Genomic DNA, 26,786 nt, shown 5'->3' on the forward strand with positions numbered 1-26,786 from the left:
CACACATCGGAAGATGTCCTGTGGTCTGTAGGTGCAAAGCAACAGACTAGAAATTCCCCATATTTTTATTTTGTGTCAATATTTTAGTTTGACTTTATGCGCATCTGTCTGACTCTTTTCCTGTACTAGTTGCATCTTTGTAACAAATGAGATTTCCCCATTGGGATGAAAGGACTTGTATCATTCTCATTTATTCCTGCAAACACACCAAATACCTGATGTTTATAATTAGAGCTTTTGCTCTGGATGACTACACACTGAGATCGAATTAACACGCTGAGGCATTAATTGGACATTCTAAGAAACCTGAAGTTATTTAGGATGTTCTGCATTTTGCCTGGAGTAAAAAAGAAAAAAAAAAACTACAAATAACTGAAATCACTGAAAGGTTTTGCTCCAAACAATCTTAAAAGAATTTCTTAATTACAAATGCTTTTCATCCAAGCCCTTGAAATGACTTACCCAAATGACGCTAGGGTTAAAGTAGGACGACGGGTTGCAGGAAGGATTCCAGGCAGAAAACTCAAGCAAAAACGTATTTCAGGCTGTTTCTTCATGTCCCACTAATTGAATTTGCCCGTTGAATGTTACCTTTTTCTATTCCTGTAATAATTCAACCTTGCGCCCTGGTGCTCTCATACATACATTTTGAAAATCCCAGCGCACAGAGGAATCTGTCTTTGATTATGCCTCTTGGTGCATCGCTGTCTCACATATTTATTGTTCACTACCATTACAAGCTGCACCGAGAAGGCTTAAGATATTTCCACACAATCCCCCCGACACCCTGCGGGGCTGATGCAGCACCTGTCGCCAGGATGAAGTGTGCGCACGTTACTTTGATGGGGAAGATGTCAGCGATGCGGTGTAGCTCTGCAAAGCACCATTCAAAAGACAGTGCCGCTTAGAGATCCACCCAGAAATACTGACACTGTCTATAACGATCAGCACGTATATACACAGGATCTTGGCATCCCCTGTCAACATGGGTAACGCTGTCTCCTTTGATGATCGCTTACTATTGTCAGAACACACATTATTGGACGCATGTAGACTGTTTGGCTGTCAGATTGTTTAAGGCGGCAACCAATCATATATGTTCAATGAGGGCGATTTCTGATTCTTTAAAAGACAGTCTGTCCTCTTTTCGAGGTACCGTATGATGCATGGAGAAATGAGCAGACAGAAGGGATGAACAACATGGAGTTTTTCAGCCATGAAAAATAACTGATAACCTGATTCTCACACCAGATGGTTAGAAAGGATAACATGTAGTGAGCAAAGATGGTTGATTCAATATTCCATAACTCGAATAAGGTTTGTTGTGCAGACCATGTAGTGCAAATTGCAAAAAACATGTTGTTTAGCTTTGAAACTGTAGAAAACAGCCAACACATTTTTTGTCGAATGTATAGCCCAATTACTGGAAACAATTTAACGTTAGTATGTGGATTTTGTTTCTGCACAACCACAGAGAGGTCTAAGCTTGTTCTAAATGTTCTGTTTCTCTAGATTTGGGCAGCAAAACCACTTGGTTATGGTTAGGGAAACATCATGGTTTTACCTGTTTTAGTTGCCACAAACACGAGTGAAAATGTTCCCATGTGTCCCTAAAATCACCCACATCTGTAGCCATAAATATGGCTGGAGATTTTCTGATTTAGCTGACTGGATATCCAGTTTTTGCCACCTCAAGCATGGCTGGAAACATACACGGGTCTCTTTAAAACAAATGCCGAAAAACAGACTCGACCGTGGTCGTCCGTGCAGCCGCCTCGTTGCCTGTAACTGCACCACCATCTCCTCCCGATGTGAAAGTCGGGTAATAATCGAATGTGAACCAGATATTGCAAGTTTTGTACAAATGTCAATATGGTTCACAGCCTATAACACATACAAGCATGTACATATCTGTAGTTTTTGACTGCTCACACTACGTCCTGGCAGCTGGGCTGGGCTCTATCCAGATGTAACAGTCTGAAGAGACGAGCGCAGTGACAGCGTCCTGCACTTTCAAGCAATTCGGCTTTGTTTTGTTGACTCTGTTTATCGGCTAGAATTTCATTTCATCAGCTGATGGCTGATAATAACTTCCCATTATCTATAGCAGATATGCATTGTTCATCACTGATATGAAGGTGCCTCAGTTGCACATTTTTCATTTAGGAAATTAAATGATTTAAATCAATGAAGGGTCACTTTCTTTGCATTATTTTAGGCCATTCTTCCATCCCGATAGATAAACACTGGTGACAAGATTAGATGAAAACAATAAGATATGTCATTTCTACATACAACACCGGTTTTGCCACTACAAGATTAAAAAGTATTAACAATTGTCAACAATTGGAAAGTAGTAGAAATGGGGCACCAACTGCTAATTATCAATGACAATAGAGAAAATAAAATACCCCTTTAATTTAACCGGAACTGTGAACTGTCATTTCTGTCTCGAAGCAGTGTTTCCAAATTCTCCTACAAATAAAGTCGATGTAATTTACTTCATTAATTGCAGCGTTTCATAGTCATTACTACATGTAAAATTAGGAATTCCTCTTTTTATTGATACAGATAGAGCTAAGTATTCTTTGTTCACCCTTTGCATAGATGGATTAAAAACATTTTTGATTTGCTTCGTCACACGTCTTAAAACGACTTTAATCTTCATCTCTAGTCATCGTCCTTTTATTTCTTATCATACTATCTTTTAAAAATGTAATCTGTTAATACATGCAGTATATGTGTATATATATATATCTATATATATTTGTATTTATTATGCTCATCTAGAGATTTTCTTCACTTCCCAAAGGTTTGTCTTTGATTGATTTTAAACTGTACAGAAAAAACTCAAACTCTCCGTCGGCATCACTGAAATAGTCCCGTTATTTCATCCCTGAGTGCAAAAATCGAGAGACGACCTCAAAAAACTTTGTCTCTGATTCACTTTGCTTTGTTTAAGAATAAAATCTAAATAAATGCCACTTTAAAACTCACTGCAGGAAATAAACAATTTGCCCACACACACACACACATATTGACAGGGTCTGTCACATCACTGCACATTTCTGGCCCATTTTCCACTTGATGCAGTATGTCTGCAGTTAGTAAGGGGGCAGCGGGTTACACCCTCTCAGCTCTGTGTACTGATGTGAACTAAAAAATGTTGACAAATGGCTTTTGATGGAAGCAGTGGATGGCAGACTATATCCCCCCGCTGCTCCCTGGAGTGGCCATGAGAGCATAGCATTAGGAGAGAGAGCTGTATGTCGCTGCCTACAGACTGCGGGCCTGCCAGCACTGATGGTTAAGTCTCTCTGAGATGAATCCCTTTGATTCACTATAACCATAGTTACTGCCTGAATAAAATACAGCTGTGGATACAAGTATTTTTCCATTGCGTTTTCAGCCTTGGGTCACTGTAATTGATGTCTTTTTCAACATTTTTTTTCTCGTCCTCTGATTTATAAAGTTGAAAAACACCAGGATCTTCTGCACAGACTTCCAATCTTCCCTGAAGTAGCTTAGATAGATTCATACTGAGTCCACTGAGAAAAGGGACGAAAACAAAGTACATTCATTTGAAAGGTTTTAAAAAGAACATTGTAAGATGATGGTAAACTCTCATTTCAAAAGCCTGAAGCATGAGGCACAGAAATGTGGAAAGCACATTCTCCTTATCTGCTATTCATGATGAATAAAGGGGCTCCATGTGACACAACATGTCCTGACAAGGTTACAACAGTTTTGGATATTTCTGAGAAAAGTACAGTTTGGTGTATGCATTTTTCTCTGCTCTTGCTTTTGTTAACTGGCCACGTTTGATACTATCTTCTCAAACCACACCAATGCAGGTCAGAAAAAAGGGCAGATGAGTTGATTCTTTTCAGCATTTAAAGGCAGATTGGGTGGGATCCCTCTCAGTAATCACTTACAACCTAGTAAACGTATGTTGTGGCGTCTGGATCTGCAGAGACCCTGCCTGTATGTTCTTATTCTGCTGTGTTTGGGACATTTCTGGACATTAACCTTCGGGCAGTGGGTGTGTAGTCCCCCCCAGCCAACAAGGGTGTGCAATGTGTGTGAGGTTGGGAATCTATACAAATCATCAGCAGGCGGCCAGAGCCACAAAAATGGAGGAACCCAGGTGGAGAGGCCGACTTTCAATGTGTACAAAACACCAGCTGACAAATTTTAACTTGTAATAGTTAATAGACATACAGATTTTTGTTGCAGGGTGTAGGTATACTGACATATATTCATATATACTTATAAATACATACATATGGAGCACACACTGAGCGGTTGACTGTGCTGGTCAGCGAGGGATAACGTCCATCTCCAAAATGTTCAGCAAAGTGAAACAGACCGGACCTCGAGGCTGCAGTCCATTCCCCTGATGCAGCTCTGCCCCGCCCCGGAGCTCGCCAACGCCAGCATGTCTCTCCCTCTCAGATAAGGATTGGAGCAGAGGCCCAAGAAGAGCTTGGCTATCGGCATGCACCCTTAGTCCGAAGGTCAGGGGGAACGCAGGCAGTTATGAGTGGATCCGGTCTGGGTCACAGAGGAACACGAGCATGGCAGAACTCGCTGCTCTCCAACCAGCACTTCTTACCTCCGTCACGTAGCGGTTCCCTGCTCTGAAACTCCAAACAGTGAGACGTAAAAAGAAAAAGTAAAAAAAAAAAAAAAAGATCAAGATGAAAGAAAGTGAAAAATGAGCAAAATGAGCAAAATGTTTCACTCTCGGTCCTCTTTTGGAAAACTGTGCAAGACTCAGCAGATGTTTGAGAGAGCAGGGAATACTACATGGAGCAGCGGACACAGATTGTCCATGGAAGACGGATAAGCCGCGGCGGGTGGGAGGTGGGGGAGGCACCAAGCACACGAATGTTGAGGCACTTGTACTCATGCGGAACATGAGACACAGACAGTGGACACAGAAAACTGTTTGTCTAGCAGTTTACGTTCTACGGAGAATACAGATGGACGGTGGAGAAGGGGATTATGCTGCAGGACTACTTTTTCAAAGTTTAATTCTTTTTTTTTGCAGAGATGTATTGTCAAGGAAGCATGTCTATGTAAATTGTTGTTGAGTTGCGATTAGTTTTTTTTTTTAATAAATGATAATGTAAAATTGATGTGCAATTTATAATAATGATAATAACAATAATAACTATATTGATATAGCACTTTACAAAGACATAAAAGAGGAAAGATAGAATAAAAATGATAAACGGCAGTAAAATTCATACAATATCAAAACAAGATTAAGTTTCAGATCCATATGAGGTAAGAATTACTCAAACATATAAACAATTTAAAAAAAAAATAGAAAGAAAAGTGTGTATTTCAAAAGCTTGGTCTCCCTTGGCTTTTAGTCTTGATCTGGGAATTACTAACAGTCCTCTGTTGGAGGATCCTCAGGCTCATATGAGGTCTGGGATATAATCGAGGCAAACCTTGAAATGTGCTTTAAAGGTAATCATTGAAATTTCCAAATCAGTTCTAAAACATTCAAGGAACCAATGCAGAGGTGCTGAAATAAGTGTCAGGTGAACAAATGTGTTCAATGCAGCATTTTGAACCAGTTGAAGTTTGGAAATTAACAAAATGTTTTTGTTATCCTCGTCCCTGTTAAACCCAACTGGATGTCACAAAAAACACTGCATGATGGGCAGAGTCATCACAGCTCTGTGTCTCTCTGTCTGGCTGCTCTATAATACATATCAGCTTATCATGTACCACCACTTACTACACTGGCTGTTGCCACTCAGTGCCCAGCCTAACAAGCAGCACATTCCACAGAGCTGCTGCTGCTTGACTCATGATGCCAGCTCATTTCTTTCCTCCTGTTCTTTTTTCTACTTAGCAGTGTGTTTTGCTTTGTTCAACAGCAGTAGTAGTGGGGTGTGAAAATTAAGTCCCCGTGTCTCCCTTTTTCTCACAATGGTGAAATCATTTGTTTTCAGTCAACTAGCAGAAAGTACCCAGGATGGGCTGGAATTCATGAAGAGAAAATACTCCTTAACCTTGATTACTGACATTTTGATTGTTATTTTTGCAGTGTGTCTTTATTTAAGTGTTTTAAGTTAAAAAAATAAATAAAATATATATATATATATATATACATAAACGTAACTTGTAATTACAGAACTGCGGGCTGGTGTAATGTGCTTTGTCTCTGTACATTTGATTGACATATAAAAGCACTTACTTTCACATCCAGTTTTCTGGATTTGCATGTTCTCTATGTATGTATAAGCGAGCATTTGATGGCATTATGCTTCAGTATGCTCTCAGAGTCTTACAAGGAGTAATTGGTAACCGGTCCAATTTAAACGGCATATTAGAAGAGAGGTCAAAGCAGTGCGTGATTCTGATCAAACACCACTGACAAATTGAGCTTCTAAGGAAGCAATTACAGGCTAATGCATGTGTAGCTGCCTGAGCTGTTATTATTATTATTTTTCATGTTTTAAGTGTTTATACCATTTTTCAACCATTCTATATGTCCATGGTGAGTAACATTCGACTCTTAAATATCAAGCTTATTAATAGAGAGAGGAGTTAGCGTGGCCTTGGGCTGAACACAGCTGTGTCTTTATGTAAGGTGAATTCTTAAAATATCAAACAAACAGGCAGCTACTGAGGCCACACAAGAACCTGAGGGTCATTTAATTGTCTTAACCAAAGCTGAGAAAATGCCGGATACAGACACGCAATAATACATTTGAAGAACCTTCTGTGATGCTAAAGTCATGCAGGGGAGTCTAAACCTAGGTGTCCTTTGAAGTTCTGGTCATCCAACTAGAATAATAACTCCTCCTCCATCACAGAGAAACACGTCTCCGGATGACTTGTTCTTTATGCACTGTGGGTGTAATTCCTTGCAATAAAGATTTTGAATAACATGTTTTTTGCAAGATTTCACCAGAATTGTGGCATCCACGCAGGTTGTGCCGTATGGATCGGCTTGTTCTATTATTCCGCTGAAACTCGCTGTGAGCATTTGGGTGCAGGTTGCTGAACTGTGGTCAATAAGAGGGTTTTAAAAGCACCTGACACAAAGCATTACAGTGATGCTTCAACTGTGGAGCCAAAACTACACACACACACTTCATGAATATGTTTAACTTGATGTATTCTCACTTTCTCTGCCTCAGACGGAAGCGCAGATTTGTCATTATTAATGTCAGTTTTATGCTTCCGTCTTCTTCGTCCTCATTCTGGACCGTCAGCTCAGCTCTTGTGTAATTACGCTAATGGGGACTGACACAGGTGAAACATATCAGCAGGCTCAGATGAGCCCGTTGCACGTTGCTTGTGATCACCAAAGCATGTGTCACCACCAGCTTGCTCCCCTTGTCCTTCCCTTTATCCCTGCCAGAGTGCGATAACCATTCTGTGATTATCATAATTACAATTACGCATAATCTCTGTACCCAAAGTGTTATGAAACTGTACACAGTGCACGCCGGTGTTTCGTAAGATCCTCCCACAACCTGAATAATTGATTCTTTCTTATTATAGCTCTTTTACATTGGTTACCTTCAAAATCACTCGTCTGTCTCAAACCTTTCCACCTCCGTTGGCGCTCAATATTGCATAAAGGCTAGTGCTACATTTTAAGAGCGCCAGCCCTCATCTCCGCACAAATCAAAGCTGCTCCAACTGTGATGGCGGCCTAACGCCTTAATTGTACGGGATTAGATTAAAAGTTGTGATATTTACCCAAAATGCACCAAGCCATTTATTTTCCTCTGCCCACAGAATCAATGCGCAGCCAGAGGAATTAATGCCTCGTGGGCTGTTTTTATTTTTTTAATGCTTCTGCAAAGTGGGAAAGCGTTCAAGATTTTAATTAAAATACTGATCTTTAATTACAGGTTTCAAAGGAAAGTGAGCCTGCTGCTGAATGCTTTCACAAACAAACACCTTCATCATAGTGTTTTTAATGACTAAAATGTATGGTCCTAACACTGATATATTCAGGATTTCAGTACCTGCAATTTTAAAGCCATATATCTTTGCAAACTCCTGGATATGAAGTGACTCACCGCCGTAACTGAGTTTAGCATCCAGTCGTTTCATGCCAAGCACGTCCTTCATAGATCAGCCTGCATTTTCAAGAACAACTTATGCATTGCACTTAGGCTGGACCTCGAGAGATTCACCAGCGGCAGACTGCACACAATAACTCACGGCACAGCAGCCGGAGCAATGCGATGACTTTCATTTGCATCGGCGTACGACTGCGGCTTTGTTTGCCGTCTGCGCTCTGCGACTTGAGATAAGCGCACATGGCTAAAAACAGCAGGATTAGATGTGCCTCTCCTCCACATTGATAGGAGGCTCACCTGTTTCTGTGTTTGCTTGTTTATGCGTGTTTGTCTGGGAGAAATTGTAAAACAGAGATCAGTAGGCAGAGCAGAGCCATTCTCCGTTTGAAATATTTCATAAACCGCAAAAAGGCTTATAGCACGGGGTGTAATGGCATTTCTCCTTGAGATGCACAGCTTCACACATCTTGTATTTTCTATGAGTTGGTAAGCTTTAGTCAATTTTGTGAAAATGGCATAAAGATGTACAATATGGGATGTTTCACCCCGACTGTGCGTGCCGCTGGGAAGAATTTTAACTCTGTTACACACTGAGATTTTTTGTCCTCCACTGAAGATCTACAGACCATTCTGATGGCTGACATTCTAACCTGTCAAGGCAGGAAAAGCGCAGGTGTGACCGGTGGCATTAACAATACTCCATTCTACTTCATGTCCCAGTAAACCATGTCTGTGAGCGAGCATGAGCAAATACTGATCCCTGGAACTTGCTCACCTGAATGGAATGCAGCAATCATTAATGCTATAAATCAAACCTTAGCTTTCCCTCAAAACGTCTGCTGTGAAAAGGCTCTATCGAGAGAGAACCTCACAGCCAAGACTCCCTCCTCATATCTTCAATTAAAGAGGATTATTATCCTTATTGATTCCAGGTCCCACAGGGACTTTTTTGGTAATTTTTCTTGACAACCACGTAGGCTGTCCTTCAGTGTCTAACAAAACAATAAACTTGATTTATGTAGTAATTTTGTAGTAACATTCACAGTGGTTAAATCAAAACATAAAAACAACACAGGGATCACAAAACGGGGGGGTGATATTAAGGTTAAATGAAAAAAAGAATAATAGCAAGAGCGAGATGATAAAACCAAGCAACATATTAAAGCAACAATGTGTAGAAATTGGCATGTACGCATGCTGTGATCCTACCCTCTCACTGAAGTTACACAGAGCAGAAACAAGTGATAGGAGGGCTGACTGGCTGAGACTGAGACACCATTCATGCTATGACAAGATACTGAACCATCAAAATGAATTTGAAGCCATTATTTTGAGGAAAAAAAAACAAAGTTACATAATGTTTCCTAAAGTTTTGAGACGATATTTTAAAGTTGCTAATGATGTAACCTGTCGGACCTGAGTAGGCAGTCTGGCTGATCCAACACCAAAGACCCGATCACCTTTGGATACATGTCAGACTGAAGGGAACTCCAAGAGACACGAGGAGTCAGTGCTAATCACAGAGCCGCGAACAAACACGCTTATACAGCCCGGTTTCACAGTAACTGTTCAAGTGCATTAGGCATTTTAACTAATCCTTTTATAAACCTGGATTCAGTCTCAATAACAGAAAAAAAGGTCAAAAATTGAAGCTCAGAGAGACCCAATGGAGAGTTCTCAAGTGTGAAGCCAATACAAATGTCTTTGTGTTACTTTTATTAAGCCATAACGCTGCTCCTCCGCCAGAGTGGTAGAAATGAATGTGCTGCACTGCAGAGAAAAGCACAAGCGTGACATGCTAAATGAATTACACTGCGGAATGAATTAAAACACTTACCAGCGTTAATGCGAGATGATCACAAGGATCAGAGAAGAAACTTCAAACAAAGTTGTGCTTCATATATTCAGTCAGCTGGATCTTCACAGGCAAGTACAGTAAGCATCTGAGTTCAAGGTCCATGCAGTCCCCCTTCCCACCCCCAGCCCCCTTTATGAGGCACCAAAGAGGTTCTGATTTATATTTTATTGGATAACGACAAGATCAACCATAAATACTTGATACCAGAGTTGTTCTGCATAAAAATAAAAATTAAAAAAAAGATTTAGCCCTCAAGATTACTGCGACAAACTTTTCTCGCCATAAACAACGTTGTAACCACAATGGAATGATTTTTGTTTTTATTCTGAGATAATTAAAGTGCTTGGGAGGGTTTGTCACGGTTATGTGGACTCCCCAAAAGTTATTTCCAACCGCTGTGACATTAAGGGGTAGGTTTGTTTCATGGGAGCCTCTCGACATGTGAAGAAAACATGAAGTGAACCATGTTTTGCTTCAGCTCATCTCAGCCTTTGCAGAATCACCAACAACATTTGCACGCTCACTCGTTGTAACATATTCTTTGACTTTTTATCCTCACAGGTGAGCTCATGAATACTGATAGAGAGTTATGTAACTATTAAGTAATTTCAAAGAATATTACCGTGCCTGTTGAAGTGGTAATAAGTCCCTCAGACATTCCTGACGTTTCTATCAGTAATTTCATTATCTTTATAACTCCACTGGCTTTGACAAATCTGTTCCTCATTCTGAGAGCAAGAAAAGATGTCACAGGGAAAATGTTTGCATTCATAACACCCCGTTATTAATCCGTAGTCTCCCTCGCCATTTGTCTTTCAGTCAATTACTTCATTTTCTATTTTTCTTCCAGCTGTTTGCATTATTCCCATTTGTGTCACCAGCGATTTTGTTCTTCCATTTTCTCTCTCTCAGCCTTGTCATTGCTTTCCACTCATCTGTTTCCAAATTACAATCGGCCTATTTTTTTTTCGTCCCTTCCAAACTTTAGAAGGTGAATGTGACTAATGAGCAGAAATGATGGCCCCGCAGTTCCTCGAAAAAGAAAACAGATTCAGATCTGTCCTTTGAGGTTAGACTTTCAACAGAAAGAGAGAAACAATCCTGTCAAACATCCTCTCTGCTTTGTCTCAATTTTGTTGGGAGAGAGACAAAGATGTCGCAGTTAAACAGCGGTGCTTTAATTGGGCACTTCATTGTGCACCTAACGACACCACAAGGACACAATAAGAGAAATCTGAAGAGGTTTTAGGGGTTCATGTGTTACAGCGTGTTTATTTAGCTCTTTCTTCATGGTTCTCTTCAGATCTTTTTAGTGCTGCTGTGAGCACAGCTGGACTTCAAGAGGGTTTGGAAAGTTAAACAGCCATTTTATCTTCTGGTGATAGCAACATTATTTGTTTTAATTGGCCATCTTGATGTAATTAAGTTTTCTTTTCAAGGAGAGAGATTTACAAGAACATGAACCCAGAGCAAACATTGTAAAGAAGAGACCTTTTTTTGTCAGACTTCTTGTGTTTTGTCAGAGGCAATAATCCTTAAAGTTCCTACAATTCATAAATTTTCAGCACCAAATCGTTCCTTCAGGGTCACTGAGGGTCTATCCTTGTTTCCACTGCTGAGTGAAAGGAATGAAAACACACCCGGTTGCAACTCACAGGGTTCATACACGGACAAACACATTCACACTCACACCCCCGGGTAAATCCACGCTAACACCTACCAGCACTTTACTTGACTTACACGTCTTTGGACTGTGGGAGGAAACCAGGACAGTCGGGGGAAACTCACCTCACCCAGCATGCCGTAACACTGTGAAAGCCATAGATAGTCTTAAGCCGCTTTGCTCTCAAGGAAGAGAGGGGAAATGATATTAAGTCACTGTAAAGGGTACTCTCCTCCACACGTCAGCACTCATATGAGAGCAATATGGAGCTCATCATGACTTTAACAGAGTGTCAGACCGGAGGCAACACATCAGCACCGTCAAGGACAGATAATGGTCAGTGATCCAGAATGTCTCAAATGGCACATGAACACTCACAGTGTCAAGGATGTGCGAAACTTTTTACAGTATGTTAAATGTGATTTTAAAAAGTTTCGGCAAAGAGGAGGGAATATTTACATTCGGCCTTATAGAAATGTATTGATTATATAAATATTTTGAAGAGCACAGAAAGTGAGTTCCAGACTGTTTCAATGCAATTCCACTGAAATCATAACATGTCACATAACTCTGCTTTCTTCACCAAATGATTTCAGCTATGTTGTCATCATAACAGTGGTGCCTGACTCGCTTTCCAGTTTCCTTAGTTTGCAGTGTGATTAATCACCAAATATACCATGTGCACAACAGTTGAGCTTTGAGAGGATGTGCCTTCCAAGTGTGTCTTATATTGTCCTTCTTCAGGACAGCATTGATAACTCTCAATTTCATCAATATATTCTGGCCATGTCAAACGACATGCTAACATGCTAACCTACCAATACTACTCTCTCAGAGAAATAAATGTACTGGATTTCACCACTTAACATGATGGCACCTGCTGGACTGAAGGATGATTTCAGCTTTAAATGCTTAAGTTAAAAGAATGGAAACCTCAGTTTTAACTGTTAATCGAACGTAATTTGCCCTTTGACTATTTGTAGTCGCTGTTAGATTAAGAAGAAGAAGGGTCTTCTTCAAACATCAAAAGAATCTCCCTATCCTTAGTGCATCCCAAAATGTTTAGTATACCGCATTAAGAACCACTATTTTCATCATTCCCTAACAAATACACCTTTTCATATGAAGTTCAGTAGGTAGGATTCAGTGTTTGCAGATTGCAACCAACTGAATACCCCTCATCTCACCCTCCACTTTACCTGGAAAAAGAATTGTACTCGCAAGATCACTGTAATAGTGCCAGGCTTCAAGCTATGAAGGCCTTTCCTAGAGCAAGTGTTTAGTTTGTCCGTTCTGGGCTACGGTAGAAAGTGTAACTTGGCCAAGTCTTGCTTTCACAGCCTTTAGATCAAATCAAAGATAATTAAGATTAAAAGCTAAAGATTTTACGATTAAAAGACAATAATGAATATTTTATTCCAATTCTGCATCCCCCTAAATCTTACACACTGGACCATTAATCCATTAATGGGGATAAAAGGTTGACCATCAGTTCATCTACACAAGTCAATATATTCTGTGGACTTTCAAGTGCCTATCCTGATTACCTTTTCAAAACACATAATCATAAATCAGTTCCATCACTTAACATTTATGAATAATCCATATAAATGGATGCAAACACAAAAGGGCATTGAAATGACTGAGTAACTGATTGTAATTTATGACTCACTGCATTAAATGAAGAACAATGTCTGGTAACATACAGCATAAGAGAGATAACCACCGTTAGCTGCTTTGACGATGCTGAAAATCTTCTCGTTCCTCAAAAGGCACTGGCAGCATTTCTTTAGTGCATGGTAAATTGTCCAGGTTATGCCTGAAAATAAATAGACACATCACAAACACATTCCTCGAGCACGGTGTTGAGGCCAATTCAATTACAGGCAAACTTGTCCACTGGAGCTGAATGTAAGCTCTTAGCCCTGTATCTGGAGGTGAGGTCTATGGAGAGTTTAGCTCATTTTGGTAGCTACCCCCAGGAGAACAGGTACTGAAAAGCTGAGCCTGTCTTTTAAAATAGAAGCCCAAAAACTTTTTGCAATAAACAGTTTCCCTTAAAGCCTTGGTTTCTTCCAGAGGACACACAGCCTGCAATAAAAGGATTTCAGAAGATACAAAATATAAAGGGATTGCAGTTGTGTTCTAGTTTCTGTAAGAATGGATTGATGGACACATCAGAGAGGACAACTTTGAAGGACCCAGAGTCAGATACTAATGAAGAAAGAGCCTTAGAAACATTCAGCGTAATACTTGAAATAAATCTAAGCAACCTTTTCGTATACGCACTGCAGACGGTATGAACATCGTCCTTAGAGAGCTCAGGGCGGAGAAAAGATGAGAGAAAACAAAATGTTAGGCATCTAAATTGCAGTCTGACTACCTGGATCCTCACCAGACACTGCATGAAAGCGCAAGGTCAAGAATACTATGCCAACGTACCATGTTCTCCTTTAAAAGCACAAGACTACATCATTCATCAACTCTTTCATTTAATTTGAGAGCTGGGCAGATCTTCCAGCGCTGTAACTTTCTAGAGTTTAGAATTTAACAGGGTCAGCCCTCATGACCTTGTTAAATTCAGATAGAAAAACAATACGCAGATTTTGCAGAGGTCCCAACGGAGAATCGTGTGTTTGAGTGTGTAAGTTCTTGCATTCACTGATGGTGTTCACAGTACACTGAGGGAGCTTCTCAAAACCAAATTGTAGTTTTTGTTTTGTACAGGGTGATAAGTGTGGTGGTAAAATAAAAACCTAACAAACTACAAGACACACACTGCATTATGGGGTATTGATTAATTGATTATTGATTATGGGGTAAAGCTATTGATTTGGCAAAGATTCAGAAGCACATGGCTAGAACTTTGAAAACAAAAATGTAAGTAAGCAGTTAGACACAATATCAAATTGGCTGATCTCCCTCTTGTAATGGAACAATGATACAGTACTTTCACTTTTTCTACTTGGACATAATGGTCATTATTCACACAATTGCAAGAGGCTGCTTGTCAAATGTGAACATATGGCCATTCTATGCATTCAAATAACTAATGCAGCCTTCTTTAAGCCTCGTTTAATGAAACATTTAACGGTACCCTTCAGCACTGATACTAGTGTTGCAAGCAGCAGTGCCAGAGTCAAAGGAAAATGCAATCTTACTAATGTCTTACTAATGAGTTTGTGGATTGGTGTGAAGCTTGCGAGCTCTTACCATGCTTGTGTGGCTGTACCTCCTGCTGCCAAAAGACCGACCACGTACCTTAGAAAAATACATGTCTATATTGCTGAATTGTTTTCATAATGACCATGTGCCAAACAACACCCATATATTGGACTTTCCCTTCGCAGACCAGGGGAATCAAGAGGGATTTGTATTTAAGTGAAGTGACGTTAAGTAAGTTAACGTACATAACTTACTTGATGTGAGTGACATGACTGAACCCTACATCAGCTATTTTATCTCAGAGTTTGCTTTTTTCCCAAACCTAATCAGGTAGTGTTTGTGCCTAAACCTAATCCAATAGTAAATAGCTTTGGAGCCTCAGCCTAATTAAGTAGTTTTGGTGCCTGAACCTAACGGAAGTTCGGATGGACGTGTCTTCCAAAGTTAACCCGATCTACATATTTAACGTATTAATCCTGTGTTATGTCAAGCAGTGTGTTCTTGTGTTGACAAATCAATGATCTCCAGCCTTGAATTACTTTCCGATCCATAAACAAATCTCTTGTGGTTGATTGCAGCAATGTTATATTGACATTTGCCTGCGTGACCTAATTGATCACAAGGTTGCAAAAATTTGCAAAAGCTTCAATAAACAGTGACGAAAACATGGCTTTTATTGAAGCGATATGACCTCCTCGGTTGATTAATGACTTCATTATGATTTGAGGCTCCGTTGATGACAGTCCCCATTACATTAAGGTGTCCTGTACAACATTGTTTCCGTCATTTGTTTTAATTAAAGAGAGAGTGTGTTTCCCTCCCGTTTGTATTTCAGGGGAAAGCATTTTTACAAGGATGTTTTAGCTTAAGTTTGATGAATGCCACAGGCAACTTTTTGTTGACTGTCACTTTGACTGTGTGCTGCTTTGGGTATGGTTTAGTGATTTACCACACCTGTGCTGTTCCCTGGATGCAGCTGGATTAACTTCCTCCTGGGGTTCATTTATGCATTTCAAGGAATGGTGTATTCTGTACCTCCTGTACTGCAGGCTTTTAATTTAGTAGGTATGCCTTTGCAGCAACAATGCAACATGTCTGAGGTCACAACTAAGGGCAGCATTGTCTGTCCATCTGTAGAACCTGCTGCTGTATCCCCGTAACCTACTGTAGAGATTGTTACTCTTAAACCTGATACAGGTGCACAGAGGTGACTTTGACAGAGATATCTCAAAGGTTGGGGAGGAATTGAGGCTGCAGAGAATGAGATGCCAGCTGCAGATTTACACGCCTCCACTGGCTCACTGCACATCATTAAAGCCAGAGGCCGCTTCGCAGTGGCTTCATCTCTGTCCCAGCCCACACAGGCTACATCGGGGCCCCACACGCTGATTTATCTCAGCTGTCTTTGCGAACGGCTTTTCCCGCCAAGAGAGAGATGGGGGCTGACGAGATTTACGCATGTATATGAGATGAAATTCATTTTGGGAAAAGCACACTGACTTCCTCTGACAGAAAAGAAGCCCTTCTTGCTCCCGTCTCCATTCTCTCCATCGCTGCGTCTCCCACCATACACGCTGCCACCGTTCCCAGAGTGAGAATCAGTGATGGATGTTCATGTGCACAATGTCTCTAAAAATACCTCCGTCACAGCAGCATTTACTTCCTCTGTTCTCTATTCTTCCATGATTGCCTTGCTTGCCCTTACCATAACTATACTATACTATACCATACTATAATGTGCTGCTCATGTGCTCTCCTTTCGTCACCATCTCTAGCGAGGCAACTTGTATATTTCTTCATTATTTCAGCCATATTTATTTAAAATGTTCAAAGTAGGATATTTTTAACACACAACAAATGATGGCACCAAAAAGCTGAATTAATAAGCATAATAAATACAATTATTCCTGACCTATAAGCACTACAAGCACAATGAACTTGAGGCCTACATTGCAAATAAAAGAAAACAGGACCAAGTACAGATCTGTGTTTGGTCTTGTGCTGCTTAACATTCCTGCTTTTGATCATCACAGATTCACAACATATGAGACACAGAGGTTCAGTAACGTCTACCGGAAGAATGAACATATACTTGTCTGTCAATTCACTTTTTAAAGTCATTTTTTTTTTCTGTGTCAACTTTCCTTCATTTTCTAGCAGGCCATGTTTTCCTCCATCCACTTTCCCACATATCTCTTCAGGTTACAGACAGATTTGATAGGCTGATTGAGAGACACTATCGGTAAGCGATCATTGTATTAACTGGATTAGCTGCACAATGTTATATATATATATATATATATATATATATACATATACCATCATATATATATATACCATCAAGGCCAAAGTGAGCCTGTGCCTGTTGAGAACAGGATAGCTAAGGGCCTGTGGGACCTGCTGATCCAGACAGATAAACTAGTACCGGCCAACCAAGCAGACATTGTGGTAATGGAGAAGGAACAGAAAACAGTGATGATGGAGGTGGCAGTCCCGTGTGACTCAGCAACATCAACAAGAAGAGATATGAGAATTTGGAGAAATATCAAGGCCTGAAGGAGGAAATGGTGCACAATTGCTCCCAGTGGCGGTGGGAGTACTCAGAGCTGGAAACTCCAATCGTAGCTCTTGAAAACACTTTTCCAGCCATAATACCATCAGAAGTTGGAATGTCTAACTTTTTTGTTGTTAATTTTATGTGCAGAGGATGTCACAAAATGACTACAACCTTGCTGCTAATGTCACCATGTGGGACATTAATCTTCGCAATACACACCTTGCTGAAAGTGCAGTTGTCACAAAGTCTGTTGCTGCCATTCAAGGCTTTCATGCCCATAAAAATCACCACTGCACAATGAATGCAGCCTTCACGAGTTGTTAGATTTCTGTAGAAGTTTTATAATTGATTTCATTATTTCCCTCTACATCCCAGCCACAAACCTATTACATTTGTCCCAGGTATCAATACTTCAGTAAACGTCTGCCTCTGCAAAACTATCTTGAAGGGCACCCATAGTGTGTGCCAAGTGAAACGAATTTAGCAAAATTCAAAACCTTTCGCATGCCTTCATGCAGGTGTTTTGGTACAATGCAAGAGGGCCCCATTTAAAAAAATGACATTGACACTGTTAAGTTTGAAGGGGCTCTTTATATGCTTCATGTGCCCTACAGCACTGTAAGGCATTTGAAGTGCCACAGTCCAATTAAGTCAGTGATTGTGTTCCTCTATACCTGAGGGCCAGCAAACCTGATGATGTGGTTGAAAAAAAAATGGTTCATGGTAAAGTTTTATTATGAAAATTAGGCTGAAACACTAAATCATTTTACAAATTAATTACTTTTTACTCAGTAAAACTTTCTAAAACGTTACTGCGACTAAAATTCTTTAGGGACTCTTTCTAACAGGCTTGGCAATTTGATCTCCCAGACCCCCCCCCCAAAAAAATGTGTGGGTGTGTTTTTGAATTCTGAGTCCATATGAAAATCCCACAAGGTGCTCATAAAAGCATGATTCCATCAAAGAATTACTGTGAATAACTTCTCTGTGCATTCATTTTACAGGGTGTGGACTGCACGGCTCTTTTTTTGGAGCTCCCTCAAAAAAACTCCCAGTGGCTTAATTTATTTCAAACTTCTGCTGCCACAGCAACAAAACAACACAAGTGTCTTCACACAGTCACTCTGTATGTGCAGGGGCCTGCAGATAAAGTGTGAAAGTGTTGGCTTTAAGACTGGGCGATTAAAGATTGGGGTTAAGGTTAACCATGCAGTGGTTATGTTTAAGGTGAGGTTCTCCAGGGAAGGTATTTCATTTATGTATTTATTGATTTATTTAGCAGGGCCAGTGGCAGGCACATTAATAACTGTTGCTGTAAATGTGCCTGAGTAAGCCAAGAGGGTGTATGTCTGTATGTCTGTATGTTGAAGATGTTACAAAGTCACACTTCAATGTAGGAGAGAACATACAAAGTTATTGAGCTTATCTGTAAGACTGAGAAGCAAAAATAAAATGAAAAGATAATATTAAGATTAATTTAAAAATAAATTAATAATTTTTCAGGACATTATTACAATATATTGCCAGGCTTGCCTGCCAACCTTGAGACTTCATAGGGGATGAGGACTTCAAAACCAAAGCGGCGTTCTGGGAGTCCCGTCACTGAAACATTTGGGATTCAAGGACAGTGTTTCCTGCCTTCTGTTGACTTTTTAACAATGAAAATGAATCCATAAAGAGGTGCAAGACAAATGTTTTTTAATGTCAAATCATTTTGCTTTAAATTCTGAGAAAACGATGCAGACTAAGTCACCCTCTTGCATAAACTTACGTAACTTAGCTCTGTCCCTTAGAGAGTCTGTGCACTCCACCACTCTGTCAGCATCTCGATGGGGAACGACCGTGACTGACAGAATAATCAATCAATCTTGTTTTTAAAACTTTAAAAATGAATTCTTCTCTCCAGCTGGTCCAAAATTTGTTTCAATTTTCTTTCTCCCTACGTTTCTCCGTCCGTGTCTCACTCACCGAGGAGGCTGGGTGCAGTAGTACAGTGGACTACATGCCAGAAACAGGGCCAGAAACAGGTTATGATGACTAAAAGCTAAAAGAGTGTAAAAAATTGTCATAAATTGCCAGAAATACGGGAGAAATGTGACCCCAGGAGGAAACTGGAAGAGGGCAATGATAAATATGAATCTCCCAGGAAACTCCAGAAGGTTTGCAAGTATGTTACCAGGTACCATTTAAAATATGGAACACAGTCTGCAGCTCATGATACAAAACGTGCAGAAACAATGATCTCTATTACCGACAAATATGGACTAAGTACAACAACATTATGTTGCATAATAAGACACGTCAAGTCAATGTATGTCTGGGCGAATGGAGCACATTGATGCGTATGCATGTGTTTGCAAACATGGCTTGCTGAGAAGAAAACTGGTGTGTTGCTGTAGTTACAATGCTATTGATCTAATTTTGTTAGATGGGTGTTTTGAACTCCCTCACATGGATTAATGCGCTGACCCTTACACTCCATTTCACTATTTAGCACTTGGATGCTGCTTTCTGTTGTGTGTCTACAATATTTCTGCCGTTAACATTTCGTCATACAAAACATTTCGCCCTCTAATTGGACTAATTGTTCCTCAGTAATTGTTGTTACCGAAATTCAACTCATTGTGCTCATTTAGTGTGTGGATGAAATGACAGGAGCGTGAACAGCCAGGTAGCAGGAAGTGGCCAGCTGGCACTGCTTTCTGGCTCTAATGAAAGACAGTCAAAGGAGGCAAACACAAGCGGTAATACCTCCGACCGTTCATTAATCTGATGATGAAGTGGCTTTATTATATGAATATATTAAAACCCACAAAACGATTTTTCCTTGAGGTGCAGTCAAGAGCTGGGAAGCTGAAATTTGAAATCTAACTTACCCTCCAAAAAACACATTAATTCTTCATCTGTTGAATTGATTTTGGAGTCAGTTCCTTTGTGGTGCAAAGTTGAGTATTTGACATCCAGATTTAGATTCTGGCCTCTTTCTTATTCCTCTCCAAAAGAGCATACTTAATGTTCAACAACAACCACTTTTTAAACAATGTTTCTCAGCAGTTGTTTGCCTTGTTATTGTACCTGGGGGAAAATGACAGACACTGCTTACTCAACTTATCGAGGATTTTTAAAAATGTATTCATTGGTCCTTCATCGTGTTCCCCTTAATTGGTGATCAATCAACATGACATAATATTTTTTTGCATAACGCAGCACAAATTCCATTTGCTCATAGTGTCATCGAGACAGAGTTAATCAGGAACGACTCACAAAGAAAATGTTGAGTACATCGATTCACAGATCTTTTCCTTTGTGCTCATACATGCTATCAGTTTGACTTAAGTGTTTGCGAGCCGGCACAGCGGCTCAGTAGTTGCCTCGGAGCAAGATGGTTCTGGGTCCAAATCTAAGAGGAGTTTACATGTTTGTGAGTTTCCTCCGGGTGTTCTGGTTTCTCCCCACCATCAAATCATGTATAATAGGTTAATTCTCCGGTCAGAGTCCCTTGACCAAGGCACTGGCTGCAATCTGGATTTGGGTCCCTGAGGTGCCACACACTGGCTGCCCACTGCTTCTCTGGGATGGGTTACATGCAGCGTACCATTTTTCACCATGTTGTGAATTGTATGATTGCATGTGATAAATAAGGATTCTTCTTCTTCTCAATCACTTTTTTTTTTCTACTAACATCTGAATTGGCAACATCACCCTCTCAGACAGTTAGTCAGACAGCCTACCACTTTGGTCGAGACTAAAATATAGATTGCTTGATCGCTAACCCTAACCCTTGCAGTGTGCTAATTGTTAACATGCTAAATTATTAGATGTTAATGGTGTGGTATGGCAATGTGGTAAACACCATCTGCTAAACATCAGCAAGCTTTTCCTTTCATTGCCTGCATGTAACATTCTCACATTATGCGTAATTCTCAGTCTTGCAGAATGTGGTTTGTATGAAGTTTGATTTGGTCATTTCACAGTGCAGATGCATTTCAGACCACTGGCCTACTAGTACAACTTATATTGTTTTGCTTCAATCCTTCCTTAAGAGGTCACGTACAGTGCATGTACGTGCTGCTTAACTTGACTCAGTCAATACCTCAATAAGCCTGATGTCCTCAGCGTCCAGTCTAACACTTTGTGGTTACTTAATGAAAACTCAGTGGCGTAACATTATTTACACTGTGCCGTGGTCCTGCTCAGCATTTGTCCATGTCTCTGGACAAGTGAAGTCAATTAATTAGGTTGAAATAAATAACTGTGAACTGTGGATTCATTTACATACCATCATGTATAGGATATACGATAATGTGAACCTGTCAGGCTGTCAGCTTTAACACTTACAGATGCAGATTCTGTTTAATCAACACAAACTTGGACTCTTCCTATCTCGTACTTGCTCAGCCAGGCTAATCACAATACTGCAGTTTCTACATTAATTACACTCAGAGTCTTGATACAGCTGACAAATGACTTTTTTTTTTCCTCCCTTACTGCTGGTGACATTCTGTATTCACGGTTGGATAATACTACTCTCAGGGAAGTGTCCCGTGCAGTCTCTTCTCTCTACCGTGGCCACGTTTTCTCATCCCTCAATTTCACTTTATCAACTCAAAGTACAAATTGGGGCTTAGTGGCTTTATGGTAAATTGAAATTCATTGAAGCATTTACATGACATTTAGCAATGGTTGCATAATAGCGGAATAATAAAACATGTGTCAAACTGAACAGATTCGCTCTTTGTCTTGCACCATCTCAGCGTTCAGCCTCTGCATGCACATGGCGAGAAAATGTATCCACATACATGATACTTGTGTTTTCCTGTGTTTCCGGGCATCTTTGAGTGCATGAAAACAGTGTGTGTCTATGGAGATGTCCGTGCTAACCTGATGCACGGCATGCATATACGATATATGATGATCCTTATGCAGGGGTAGTTGACGTTTTACAAAGTTACTCTAACCTCCCAATGCGCACAGAACTTGTTGCTCCATGGTAACTATCGCTGCAGAGTCCAGTTCATTTGTATTCCACTGTGCCTCTAAAGACTAGACAGCCTTAATAATGATAGCAGATTGGCAACTGGAGCTGGTAATCGAGTGAAAAAAAAATCTATTGGCTGGTCTCAAAGGCCTGGGACGTCAATAGTCTCCACTGCATGTCTTTAAACATCCTTATTACTGCCAATTTCCAGCCAGACCAGCAACACAACTATCACTGCCTTGATTGCATCAAAGCTCAGTGTGGCCACAGTGTTCATAATGTCCATCAGATTTCAATTGTACAAAACCAATTTGGTTGTAAGGCGCTTTTGTTGTGTTGTGACGTGCAATTCTCTTCAAATGAGATGGAAAAGAATGTCTGATCATGAATCAGTGCTCCATATGAAAGCTTTTCTTTCTTCAGTATGTCTAGATGTAAACATCATCCAGTCACACTAGAAATGTCTCACAATTGGCAGCAGAATCTAAATATAACAAGTGTACAGCCTACAGCTACAACACATACCCCTCTGATGTGGAAGGTATGAAAATATGATCATCTCATTTGCATCTTTGCCATAATGCTGCAATTTGATTCTGATTTCTCATTTTCAATTCCAAAAAAAACAAAAAAAACGGTAACATGAGACTCTCTCCTCTTTCTCTAGGTCCTTGAAGTGGAAGGATCAGAAGCAAGTTGGACTATCAAAGAAAACTGCAAAAAAAATTGGAAGTTTTGAAGGGTGAGTTGATCTCTCCGGAATGTGTTTCTGCTGTAGGCTTCACTCAGGCTTCTGCTGTATGAAGTGCTTTCTGAGAGCGGTAACAAAGCGATGAAGCTTCTCCAAAAAGAAGAACACACAATGAAACAGAAAGTATCCATTACACACACGACTGGTGTGTTAAGATTCCCCTGCACAGTCAGACTGTACACAATGTGCAGCTTTTTGTTGCTGACCAGTGGATGACTCAGGGTGAAGGGGGGCGGGGGTCGTGATATATTTCTAATGAGGAGAGGGCTCTTCACCCCTTTTTGTTCACTGGCCAACTTGAGGGCACTTTATCATGTTTCATCAATGATAGATCTGTGTTTTTTCGAACATGTTTCGCCCCATCAGTGCTGCTGACAGCTGCACTTTCACTTAAACAGCAACAGTTATTTCTTTCCTCACCTGCTGCGTAAATGCCTGAAATTATATAAATCCGTCTTTTGACTGACTAATGCACAGAAGTAATTTCTCATGATTGTTACCAACCCCTACCATATCCACCTATAATTTCCTCTATTTCTTCATTCTTTATCCCAACCTGTTACCAAATGAACCCCTAGTGTGTTGTGCACGGGCGTTTATTGTGATCGACAGAACTGAATCAGGTTCCTAAATGTTGAATAGTTAAAGCAAAGGAGAACTGTTGATTTGAATTTGACAACCCCTAATCTCTTCCCTTTTCTCATGTTTGAACATAAAATTAGCTGCCGTGCTCTTTGCGTCCTTTAGCAGTTCCCCACTCTATGTTCCAAAACTCAATTCAATAAGTGCATTTCCTATAGGAATGAGAAAAGACAGAAGCAGCGCATGTATTCAGTTCAACAAACATCTCCAGCATTGATTAAGATTTTTTTTTTCTTTTTTTGGGTGGGGGGCAGTTTTGTATTCATCATTCATGAGAGTCATTTCACCTCCCCTTCAAGTGGCCTTCAGAGAATACTGGGAATGGAGTATTTGCACCTCATGAATTGTGAATTTTTCTGTTGTGGCGGTTAACTTCCAGAGTGAGAGCGGAGCACAGTGACAGCAGTTTGTATCATTTCAAGAGTCAGCGACGAACAAGCACACTCAAATCAAGCATACGCACACACACACACACGCATTCAAATAGTCGAAACGATGAAGGAGTAAAGAACAGAAAGGACAAAAGGACACATAAGAAACTCAAAGCAATTTTCGCGAAAGTGTTTGCAAAGCTTTTCATTATCCTTTGTGCTGCAATTTATTGAAAAAATGGCTGCACATCAGCACAGGAAAAAAAAAAAAAAGACAGGGAGAGGATTTGGAAAGGCAGGTGAAAAACAGAGAGATTAAACCATATATTTGAGTAAAGCAATCCATAGCCAATATAAAGGGGCTCTCCAAGCTGCATGCCTGCAGAGCAAGCAGGTGTTTGTGCTCTTATCAGTCTGGAGTCATGCCATATCAACCACAGCCTTTGAAAATATGAGATCATACTGCACGATAAAGAACATTTGATGTTGAAATAGACTGATAGATGCACACTGAGTGGAGCAAAGGAAGAGCCTTCAAATTTGCATGTCACATCCTGGAGATTAGGTTTAAGGCCTTCAACCACCTGTGATAATTCTGTGCTGAGGATGCTGAGGATTGTTATCTCTGGAAGCGGATGCTGCAAGTAGATTGCTTTATGAATTATTTGGACTGCTATCCTTCAATTATACATTACAGTATGTCTGAATGGGAAGTCTCCAGTGGAGTGTCGGTGGTGGATTTTCCTGTTTCCTGAATCGTGCATAAAGGAAAGCGGCATAACTAGAGATATAATTACATTTAGGTGTATCGTATGAAGATACAAGCTGCAGTCATTGATTCCAGAGTTCAATGATGTTTTTCATTTTGCCATTTTTGATTTCTATGTTTGATCTTTGTTCTTATGTTGAAATTTGGATGAATCTCAAGATAAGCATGATATGTGTCCCTTAAAAGCAACCTGTGATTCAGTTTCAGGTTTCTAACACTAGCTTGTTCCTAGAGCAACCCAACTGCCCAATTATTGTCTTCATGTTGCAGCTTTATGTTTTTCTATTCGTCCAATTTCTTATTTTTCTCTCATCGCAATGCTTTGCTTGTGCTCTGCTTTAAGCTTACGCACAAACAAACGCTTGTTTCAGGTCAGGAAACTAAAATGTTTTTGCTTAAAATTTCGGTTTTGGTCTCCAGAAACACAGCTGGAGATGGTCTGAGGTCTCTTGAAAAGACCTTGTTTTTGATGCCCAGAACCAATTTTGGTTCTGGGAACCAATTTTGGTTCCGGGCATCAATAACAAGGTCTTTTCAGGAGACTGACAGATCTCAAGGTCTCTTTAGAAAACACTGTGTTGTGTCACCACAGAACCGGCTGGATATTGCCCAGAGGTTGCTTCACAAATATCCAGGGGTATCATCTTTTGCACCTCTGGACATGAAAATGTGGTCATAAATTGCTAACACTTGATCATGTTGACCGGCCTATTCTAGTAACGGTACACTGTGGTTGTTTTGCGTGATGATATGCATATTTTAAGTATCTTATGAAACAGGAAGTCAGATAACATGCTGCTGATTTGAATGGTGGAGGGTTCTCTAACTCAATTTGGCTCAGTTCTGCAACTGTCATTCCACATCTGTTAAACTCGTTCAGTCTGTGCCTCCTTCACTCTGTCTCTGTCTCTCTGAGTGTGCGCATGCTGCATTGAGTCACATGAGTACTTTGAGCACTCAAACGCCTCGTTTAGACAAAAAGTGGGAGATGTTTGAGGCCTTATGGTAAAAGGAATAAGGAAATCAGGTCTTGGCTGATACATTTTTTTTGCTACCATCCTATTTTTAGATCCAGCTTTTTTTTACTTTTTGGTTTATCACCAGATTTTTGCATGACACTCCTCTTCTTTTTTTTTACTGCCCATCCACAGATGTATCACAGTGCTTTCTAAAAAAAAAAAAAAAAAAAAAAGCCTCATATTCAGTGCAACATATGCGCTCACGAGAGGATCCAGGTGTTTGGTGTGTGCTCACGTGTGTGCACATGTATGAGTGTAAGCTCTGTTCGCTGCAGCTGGCTCGCTGCTTGCATGCTCCTCTACACTGAGGCACTCGGACAGACCCCTTCAGCATTAATTACTGCGGCCATTAATCAGACCAGCACAGATATCTGTGTAATCCCTCTACAATGCAGTTTCCTGGAGGGGGGTACCAGTGTTAATTGGATTTGATTGGATAGTGGTATGATGCTGCTCAGAGAACATCTTAAGGTAATAATTAGAAGATGGATCAATTGGTCCGTTGTGGCACTGATCCTACAATCTGGACTGTGCTGCAGTTCCCAGGGCTGCTAAAATGAGGAGCATAATTTGGCCCTTAAGAGCACACACTGACCTGGGGGCTGTATTTATTGTGCTACATTGTGATATGTTAATGTGCAATGATCTTGATATCTAAAACAAATACATCTCTGAGGGGAAATGATGATTTCAGAGATACCTCTAATTTCTTAGATTTTCTGGGTTTATTGAAATAAATCACTACCTGCTCGAGCTCCATTACCTGGGCCAGACGAGGTCTCTGAGGTTATCTTGACAAAACACTCTGCTGGCACATCTTTGGCATTGCTGTACATTTGTTCTAACAGAATTACTGCTGAGTGTCTTACTTCTGTTGTTCGTCATTGTCCTATCCCATCCCCTGTACAGACCTGAATTTAGGGCAGACGTGAGAAGCATTCCACACACAG

The 26,786-nt window shown here is 40.3% G+C and overlaps 1 protein-coding gene across 2 annotated transcripts in view; it reads left to right on the plus strand.

Annotated features, from left to right (window-relative positions):
• LOC119024611 (leucine-rich repeat-containing protein 4C-like) overlaps positions 1-26,786 on the plus strand; it is a 184,196-nt gene that overhangs the window by 46,980 nt on the left and 110,430 nt on the right. For both annotated transcript variants that reach the window (XM_037107551.1, XM_037107552.1), the window contains one exon: positions 22,952-23,026. The gene's annotated coding sequence lies outside the window, so the exon portion shown is untranslated. The remainder of the gene's footprint in view (positions 1-22,951; positions 23,027-26,786) is intronic.

This window comes from Acanthopagrus latus, chromosome 8 (genome assembly GCF_904848185.1).
Source record: "Acanthopagrus latus isolate v.2019 chromosome 8, fAcaLat1.1, whole genome shotgun sequence".
NCBI classification, from domain to species: Eukaryota; Metazoa; Chordata; class Actinopteri; order Spariformes; family Sparidae; genus Acanthopagrus; species Acanthopagrus latus.